General features: G+C 38.7%; 1 non-coding gene across 1 annotated transcript; it reads right to left on the bottom strand.

The window, feature by feature from the left end:
- Positions 1–1,246: 1,246 nt before the first annotated feature.
- Positions 1,247–1,350, bottom strand: LOC112793803 (small nucleolar RNA R71). Its single transcript, XR_003198494.1, has one exon. It is a non-coding gene; the product is annotated as a small nucleolar RNA R71 (small nucleolar RNA).
- Between the last annotated feature and the right edge of the window lie 7,463 nt (positions 1,351–8,813).

The following is an 8,813-nucleotide window of genomic DNA, read 5'->3' as shown; positions in this document are numbered from 1 at the left end:
ATTTTCGAATTTTTTATTTGAATTTTTCAAAAATATTTTTCTTAATTTTATTTTAAAATTTTCGAAAATTTACTAACAATTAATGTGATTGATTCAAAAATTTGAAGTTTGTTACTTTCTTGTTAAGAAAGGTTCAATCTTTGAATTCGAGAATCATATCTTGTAGTTTCTTGTTAGTCAAGTAATCAATTTTAATTTTAAAAATTAAATCTTTTATAACCATATATTTTTAATCATATCTTTTTATCTTATCTTTTTATATCATATCGTTTTTTAAAATTTTATCTTTTTTCAAAAATTTGATTTTAAAATATCTTTTCTAACTTCTTATCTTCTTATCTTCTTATCTTTTCAAATTTGATTTTCAAATTTTTTTCAACTAACTATTTAACTTTTTGTTTGTTTCTTATCTTTTTTCAAAACCACCGAACAACTTTTCTCTCTCTAATTTTCGAAAATACCTCCCTTTTTTTAAAAATTCTTTTTATTTAATTAATTGTTTTAAATTTTAATTTTAATTTCATTTCTTATCTTTATTCATTCACTAACACCTCTCTTCACCTCTCTTCATCTCAAATCACTGCACCTATCCTTACTCTTGTGTTTGGATTCTCCTTTCTTTATTCCCTTCTTCTTCTACTAATAATAAGGAACCTCTTTACTGTGACATAGAGGATTCCTCTTCTTTTTATGTTCTCTTCTTTTTCATATGAGCAGGAACAAGGAAAAAGACATTCTTGTTGAAGCTGATCCAAAACCTGAAAGGACTCTGAAGAGGAAACTAAGAGAATCTAAATTACAACAATCCAGAGACAACCTTGCTGAAATTTTCGAACAAGAAAAGGAGATGGCAGCCGAACCCAACAACAATAATGGAAGAAGGATGCTTGGTGATTATACTACACCTACTTCCAAGTTTGATGGAAGAAGCATCTCAATTCCTACAATAGGAGAAAACAATTTTGAGATGAAATCTCAATTAGTTGCTCTAATGCAACAGAACTGCAAGTTTCATGGACTTCCATCAGAAGATCCTTACCGGTTCTTAACTGAGTTCTTGCAGATCTGTGAGACTGTTAAGACTAATGGAGTAGATCCTGAAGTCTACAAGCTCATGCTTTTCCCTTTTGCTGTAAGAGACAGAGCTAGAGCATGGTTGGACTCTCAACCTAAAGATAGCCTAGACTCTTGGGATAAGCTGGTCACGGCCTTCTTGGCTAAGTTTTTTCCTCCTCAAAAGCTGAGTAAGCTTAGAGTGGATGTTCAAACCTTCAAACAAAAAGATGGTGAATCCCTCTATGAAGCTTGGGAAAGATACAAGCAGATGACCAAAAGATGTCCTTCTGACATATTTTCAGAATGGACCGTGATAGATATATTCTATTATGGTCTATCTGAGTTCTCTAAGATTTCATTGGACCATTCTGCAGGTGGATCCATTCACCTCAAGAAAACGCCTGCAGAAGCTCAAGAACTTATTGACATGGTTGCAAATAACCAGTTCATGTACACTTCTGAGAGGAATTCTGTGAATAATGGGACGCCTCAAAGGATGGGAATTCTTGAAATTGATGCTCTAATACCATATTGGCTCAGAACAAAATGTTGACCCATCAAGTCAACATAATTTCTCAAAGTCTGAATGGATGGCAAAATGCATCCAACAGTACTAAAGAGGCATCTTCTGAAAAAGAAGCTTATGATCCTAAGAACCCTGCAATAGCAGAAGTAAATTATATGGGTGAACCTTATGGAAACACCTATAATTCATCATGGAGAAATCATCCAAATTTCTCATGGAAGGATCAACAAAAGCCTCAACAAGGCTTTAATAATGGTGGAAGAAATAGGCTCAGAAATATTAAGCCTTATCCATCATCTTCTCAGCAACAGATAGAGAATTATGAACAGAGTACCTCTAACTTAGCAAATTTAGTCTCTGATCTGTCTAAGGCCACTTTAAGTTTCATGAGAGAAACAAGGTCCTCCATCAGAAATCTAGAGGCACAAGTGGGCCAGCTGAGTAAGAAAATCACTGAAACTCCTCCTAGTACTCTCCCAAGCAATACTGAAGAGAATCCAAAAAGAGTGTGCAAGGCCATTCATATAATCAACATGGCCGAACCTAGAGAGGAAGGAGAGGACGTGAATCCCAATGAGGAATACCTCATGGGACGTCTCTCAAGCAAGAAGGAGTTCCCTATTGAGGACCCAAGGGAATCTGAGGCTCATATAGAGACCACAGAGATCCATTAAACCTCCTTCTACCATTCATGAGCTCTGAAGACTATTCTTCCTCTGAAGAGGATGAAGATGTAACTGGAGAGCAAGTTGTTCAATATCTAGGAGCTATCATGAAACTGAATGCCAAGTTATTTGGTAATGAGACTTGGGAAGGTGAACCTCCCTTGCTCATTAGTGAACTAGATACCTGGGTTGACGAAATTGTGATCTTTAATTAATGGCTCCTTGGCATGTGCCAAGGAGAACTAATTTAACTAACTGATTACTTGCTCAGAGCACAATTCCGTTCAACTAACCAGCAAGTGTACTGGGTCGTCCAAGTAATACCTTACGTGAGTAAGGGTCGAATCCACAGAGATTATTGGTTTGAAGCAATCAATATTTATTTTATTAGTCTTAGTCAGGATATCAATAGGATTATTTGGATTTATTTGTAAAAAGCCAAACTGCAAATTTCATAAAATTGTAAGTTAAAATAATAGAGTTACTTGATTTTCAGTACTGGGGAATATGTTGGAGTTTTGGAGATGCTTTGCCCTCTGACTTCAACTCTTCCTTGAAATCCTCTTCTCACACGCAGGTTCCTTCCATGGCAAGCTCTATGTAGGGTGTCACCGTTGTCAATGGCTACTTCCCATCCTTGCAGTGAAAACTATGCACGCACTCTGTCACAGTACGGCTAATCACCGGTTGGTTCCCGCTCCTACTGGAATAGAATCACTCTTTTGCGTCTGTCACTAACGCCCAGCAGGTTAAAGTTTGAAGCACGTCACAGTCATTCAATCCCGGAATCCTACTCGGAATACCACAGACAAGGTTTAGACTTTCCGGATTCTCATGAATGCCGCCATCAATCCGGCTTATACCACGAAGATTCTGTTGGGGAATCTAAGAGATATTCATTCAATCTGATGTAGAACGGAGGTGGTTGTCAGGCACACGTTCATGGGTTGAGGAAGGTGATGAGTGTCACAGATCATCACCTTCTCCACAGTTAAGCGCGAATAAACATCTTAGATAAGAACAAGCGTGTTTGAATGGAAAACAAAGGAATTGTATTAAATCATCGAGACGCTGCAGAGCTCCTCACCCCCAACAATGGAGTTTAGAGACTCATGCCGTCACAAAGTATGTAATTCAGATCTGAAAATGTCATGTGGTACAAGATAAGTCTGTAAAAGTTGTTTAAATAGTAAACTAGTACCCTAGGTTTACAGGAAATGAATAAACTAAGATAATTGGTGCAGAAATCCACTTCTGGGGCCCACTTGGTGTGTGCTGGGGCTGAGACTAAAGCTTTTCACGTGTGGAGGCCTTTCTTGGCGTCAAACTTCAGGTTGTGACGTGTTTTGGGCGTCCAACTCCGGATAATGACGTTTTTCTGGCGTTTAACTCCAGACAGCAGCATGAACTTGGCGTTTAACGCCAAGTTACGTCATCTATCCTCGCTCAAAGTATAGACTATTATATATTGCTGGAAAGCCCTGGATGTCTACTTTCCAACGCCGTTGAGAGCGCGTCAATTGGACTCCTGTAGCTCCAGAAAATCCATTTTGAGTGCAGGGAGGTCAGGATCCAACAGCATCAGCAGTCCTTTTTCAGCCTAAGTCAGATTTTTGCTCAGCTCCCTCAATTTCAGTCAGAAAATACCTGAAATCACAGAAAAACACACAAACTCATAGTAAAGTCCAGAAATATGATTTTTGCCTAAAAACTAATATTATTCTACTAAAAACTAACTAAAACATGCTAAAATCTACATGAAATTACCCCCAAAAAGCGTACAAAATATCCGCTCATCACAACACCAAACTTAAACTGTTGCTTGTCCTCAAGCAACTAGATGAATAAAGTAGGTTCTAATAGAGATAAAGAAACAATAATATTCTCGAGTTCTAAATGAGGCTCAGATTCTTATTAGATGAGCGGGGCTTGTAGCTTTTTGTCTCTGAACAGTTTTGGCATCTCCCTGTATCTTTAAATTTTCAGAATGATTGGCATCCTTAGGAACTCGGAATTCAGATAGTATTGTTGATTCTCCTAGTGTAGTATGTTGATTCTTGAACACAGTCATTTTATGAGTCTTGGCTGTGGCCCTAAGCACTTTGTCTTCCAGTATTACCACCAGATACACAAATGCCACAGACACATGACTGGGTGAACCTTTTCAGATTGTGACTCAGCTTTGCTAAAGTCCCCAGTTAGTGGTGTCCAGAGCTCTTAAGCACACTCTTTAGCTTTGGATCACGACTTTAACCACTCAGTCTCAAGCTTTTCACTTGGACCTTCATGACACAAGCACATGGTTAGGGACAGCTTGGTTTAGCCGCTTAGGCCTGGATTTTATTTCCTTGGGCCCTCCTATCCATTGATGCTCAAAGCCTTGGATCCTTTTTACTCTTGGCTAGTGCTCATGGCTTGTGAATATTGTTTTTTTTTTTTTTTTTTTTTGAACTGCTTTTTCTTGCTTCAAGAATCAATTGCATGATTTTTCAGATCATCAACAATATTTTTCGTGTTCCTCATCCTTTCAGGAGCCAATATTCATCAAATTCAAAGTACATATTATGCACTGTTCAAGCATTCATTCAGAGAACAAAAAGTATTGCCACCACATATAATTAATTATAAATTTTATTATTAAGAACTCGAAAAATATAAATTACTTCTTTATTCTAAAAGAATCTACTACTTTATTCATGCCTAATGATGATGAGAAAAATAAATTATAGCTTAATTGGAAATAAAATCAAAATAGACATCCTAATTACTGCTAAATATCTTCTAAGGTCAATTTCTAAAAGGAATAATCTCTACTAAGTTGGAACAGAGAAATTGGAACTCAGCAACCTGTTGTTTTGAGGAGTGGATGCTCCTCTGACTCTTTGGGGTGTGGTTCAAGGATTAATTTTTGGCGCTTCAGTTCCCTTAGATCACGCCCTTGCTCCTCTTGTTCCTTGAGCAGTTTGCAGATCATGCTACCTTGATTATTCTGTTCTTCCTTTATTTGATCCATAGCTTCTTGCAATCTGGAAACAGAAGCCTCAAGTTGTTCCCAATATTCATATTGGGGCAGTTCTGGGAGGGCTTCTTGTGCTCTCCTTCTGACAGGATCCTCTTGTTGCTGTTGCCTGACCATTGATATTCCAGTAATGGGCTTTTCAATTGGGATATATTCAGTTATTCCCATCTTTACTCCAGCCTCTTTGCAAAGCATAGAAACTAGGCTTGGATAAGCCAATTTGGCGTCCTTAGAATTCCTGTTTGCTATTTTATATAGCTCACAGGAGATCAGCTGATGGACTTCCACTTCTTTTCCCAACATGATGCAGTGAATCATGACAGCTCTTTTGATGGTAACTTCAGAATGGTTGCTGGTGGGCAAGATGGAACGACAAATAAAGTCCAGCCAGCCTCTGGCTACTGGTTTTAGATCTTCTCTTTTGAGTTGGACTGGGATGCCAGTTGTACTGGTAGTCCATTTGGCTCCAGGGATGCATATGTCCTCCAGAACCTTATCCAGCCCTTTATTGACCCTTATCATTCTCCTATTAAAGGAGTCTGGGTCATCTTTCAGTTGAGGGATCTTGAATACCTCCCTGATCCTGTCAGAATGGGTATGAATGATTTTTCCTCTGACCACTATCTTATGGTCAAAGATAGCAGCTCCAATGATTCTTTGCCTTTCTGTCTGCCATAGATTAGCATAGAATTCTTGAACCATATTCTTCCCCACTTTCGTTTCAGGATTGGCCAGAATTTCCCAATTCCTGTTCCGAATTTGCTCTTGGATTTCCGGATATTCATCTTCTTTCAGATCAAATCTGACTTCCGGGATCACTGATCTGTGACTCATTATCTTGTAGTAATGGTCTGAATGTTCTTTAGTTAAGAACTTCCCTTGGTTCCAAAGTGGCTTTGGAACGCTTTCTTTCTTTCCTCTTGGGGTGGTTTGTTTCCCTTTAGGGGCCATGATCAAGAGACACAATAGTTTTTGTGATCACGGGAAAACACACCAAACTTAGAGCTTTGCTTGTCCTCAAGCAAAAGAGAGGAAAGAAGAGGGATAGGAGGAGAGCAATGTGGAATGGTGATGATGAGGAGGGCGCCGAACACAAGATATAGGGAGGGGGTGGGTAATTTTCGAAAAAAAATAAGAAAGAGATAAGATAAAAGATATAATTTTAAAAGATATGATCAGAAAAAGATATAATTTTAAAAAGGAAAAGATATAAATCAAAATTTAAAAGATATAATTGAATTTTTAATTTTGAAAAGGATTTTTTTAAAAGGAGTTAAAGATGTGTTGGAAACAAATTTGAAAAGCTGATGGCTTAAATTGGAAAGCCATTTGTTCTTTTGGGTTAAGATAAATCTAAAAAATTTGCAATCATTGGATTTTAGAAATTAGGATAAAAACTTTTGGAATTGAAAGTGATAATTTAAAATATGTTTATGCAAGAAATCATGAATTGAAACATAAAAATTTTGAAAAAATGCAAAGAAAAATGAAATTGTACCTCCTCCCACCATCCTGGCGTTAAACGCCCACATGGTGCATGGTTTGGGCGTTTAACGCCCAGATGTTGCTTCTCCTGGGCGTTCAACGCCCATGTGATGCTTCTTCCTGGCGTTTAACGCCAGGAGGTCCTTCTTTACTGGGCGTTTTTCTAAACGCCCAGAATGCTAGCAGATTGGCGTTAAACGCCCAGAAGGTGCATCTTTCTGGCGTTTAACGCCCAGAAGATGCTTCTTCTTGGCGTTTAACGCCCAGAAGGCTACCCTTACTGGCGTTAAACGCCCAGTGGGTGCTTCTTTTGGGCGTTTAACGCCCAAAGTATTTCTTACTGGCTTTTTCATGCCAGTGAGCTTCCAAATTTCTCTGTAACTCTTGGGACTTCAATCAATTACTAATTCACCTTTGAAGATACTTGGACTCAAACCTGTAAAGAAAAGAAAATTTATTTAATCAGTAGATAAACTTTGTAAATGGCTGGGTTGCCTCCCAGCAAGCGCTTCTTTAATGTCATTAGCTGGACTGACACTGATATTCAATGTAATCTCAGTCTTGAGCATTCTTGCTCGAAATTATCTTCAAGATAGTGTTTAACTCTTTGTCCATTGACAATGAACTTTTTGTTAGAGTCACTATCCTGAAGTTCTATGTATCCATATGGTGATACACTTGTGATTACATATGGACCTTTCCACCGGGATTTTAATTTCCCAGGGAATAATTTGAGCCTTGAATTAAATAGCAGAACTTTCTATCCTGGCTCAAAGACTCTGGATGACAATTTCTTATCATGCCATCTTTTTGCTTTCTCTTTGTAAATTTTTGCATTTTCGAAAGCATTGAGTCTAAATTCCTCTAGCTCATTTAACTGGAGTAGTCGTTTTTCTCTAGCTAACTTGGCATCAAGGTTCAGGAATCTGGTTGCCCAATAGGCTTTGTGTTCCAGTTCCACTGGCAAGTGACATGCCTTTCCATACACAAGCTGGTATGGAGAGGTCCCTATAGGGGTCTTGAATGCTGTTCTATATGCCCACAGAGCATCATCCAAGCTTCTTGCCCAATCCTTTCTACGGTTAATTACAGTCCGTTCCAGGATTCTTTTAAGTTCTCTATTTGAGACTTCAGCTTGCCCATTAGTTTGTGGGTGATATGGAGTAGCCACCCTGTGGTTGACTCCATAACGTACTAGAGCAGAGTAGAGCTGCTTATTACAGAAATGAGTACCCCCATCACTGATTAACACTCTAGGGATACCAAATCTGCTGAAGATATGTTTCTGGAGGAATTTTAACACTGTTTTAGTGTCATTAGTGGGTGTTGCTATAGCTTCCACCCATTTGGATACATAATCCACTGCCACCAGAATATAGGTGTTTGAGTATGATGGTGGGAAAGGTCCCATGAAGTCAATGCCCCATACATCAAACAACTCAATTTCCAAGATTCCTTGTTGAGGCATAGCATAACTGTGAGGCAGGTTGCCTGATCTCTGGCAACTATCACAGTTAAGTACAAATGCTCGGGAATCTTTATAGAGAGTAGGCCAGTAGAAGCCACTCTGGAGGACTCTTGTGGCTGTTCGTTCACTTCCAAAATGTCCTCCATACTGTGATCCATGGCAATGCCAGAGGATCTTCTGTGCTTCTTCTTTAGGCACACATCTACGGATTACTCCGTCTGCACATCTCTTAAAGAGATATGGTTCATCCCAAAGATAGTACTTTGCATCTGTGATTAATTTCTTTGATTGCACCTTACTGTACTCTTTGGGTATGAATCTTACTGCTTTGTAGTTTGCAATGTCTGCAAACCATGGCACTTCCTGGACGGCTAGTAATTGCTCATCCGGAAAGGTTTCAGAAATTTCAGTGAGAGGGGGGGATGCCCCTTCCACTGGTTCTATTCGGGACAGGTGATCTGCTACTTGATTTTCTGTCCCTTTTCTGTCTCTTATTTCTATATCAAACTCTTGCAGAAGCAACACCCATCTAATGAGTCTGGGTTTTGAATCCTGCTTTGTGAGTAGATATTTAAGAGCAGCATGATCAGTGTA

This window comes from Arachis hypogaea, chromosome 3 (genome assembly GCF_003086295.3).
Source record: "Arachis hypogaea cultivar Tifrunner chromosome 3, arahy.Tifrunner.gnm2.J5K5, whole genome shotgun sequence".
Taxonomy (NCBI): Eukaryota; Viridiplantae; Streptophyta; class Magnoliopsida; order Fabales; family Fabaceae; genus Arachis; species Arachis hypogaea.
This window is presented reverse-complemented; position numbering and strand designations above follow the sequence as displayed.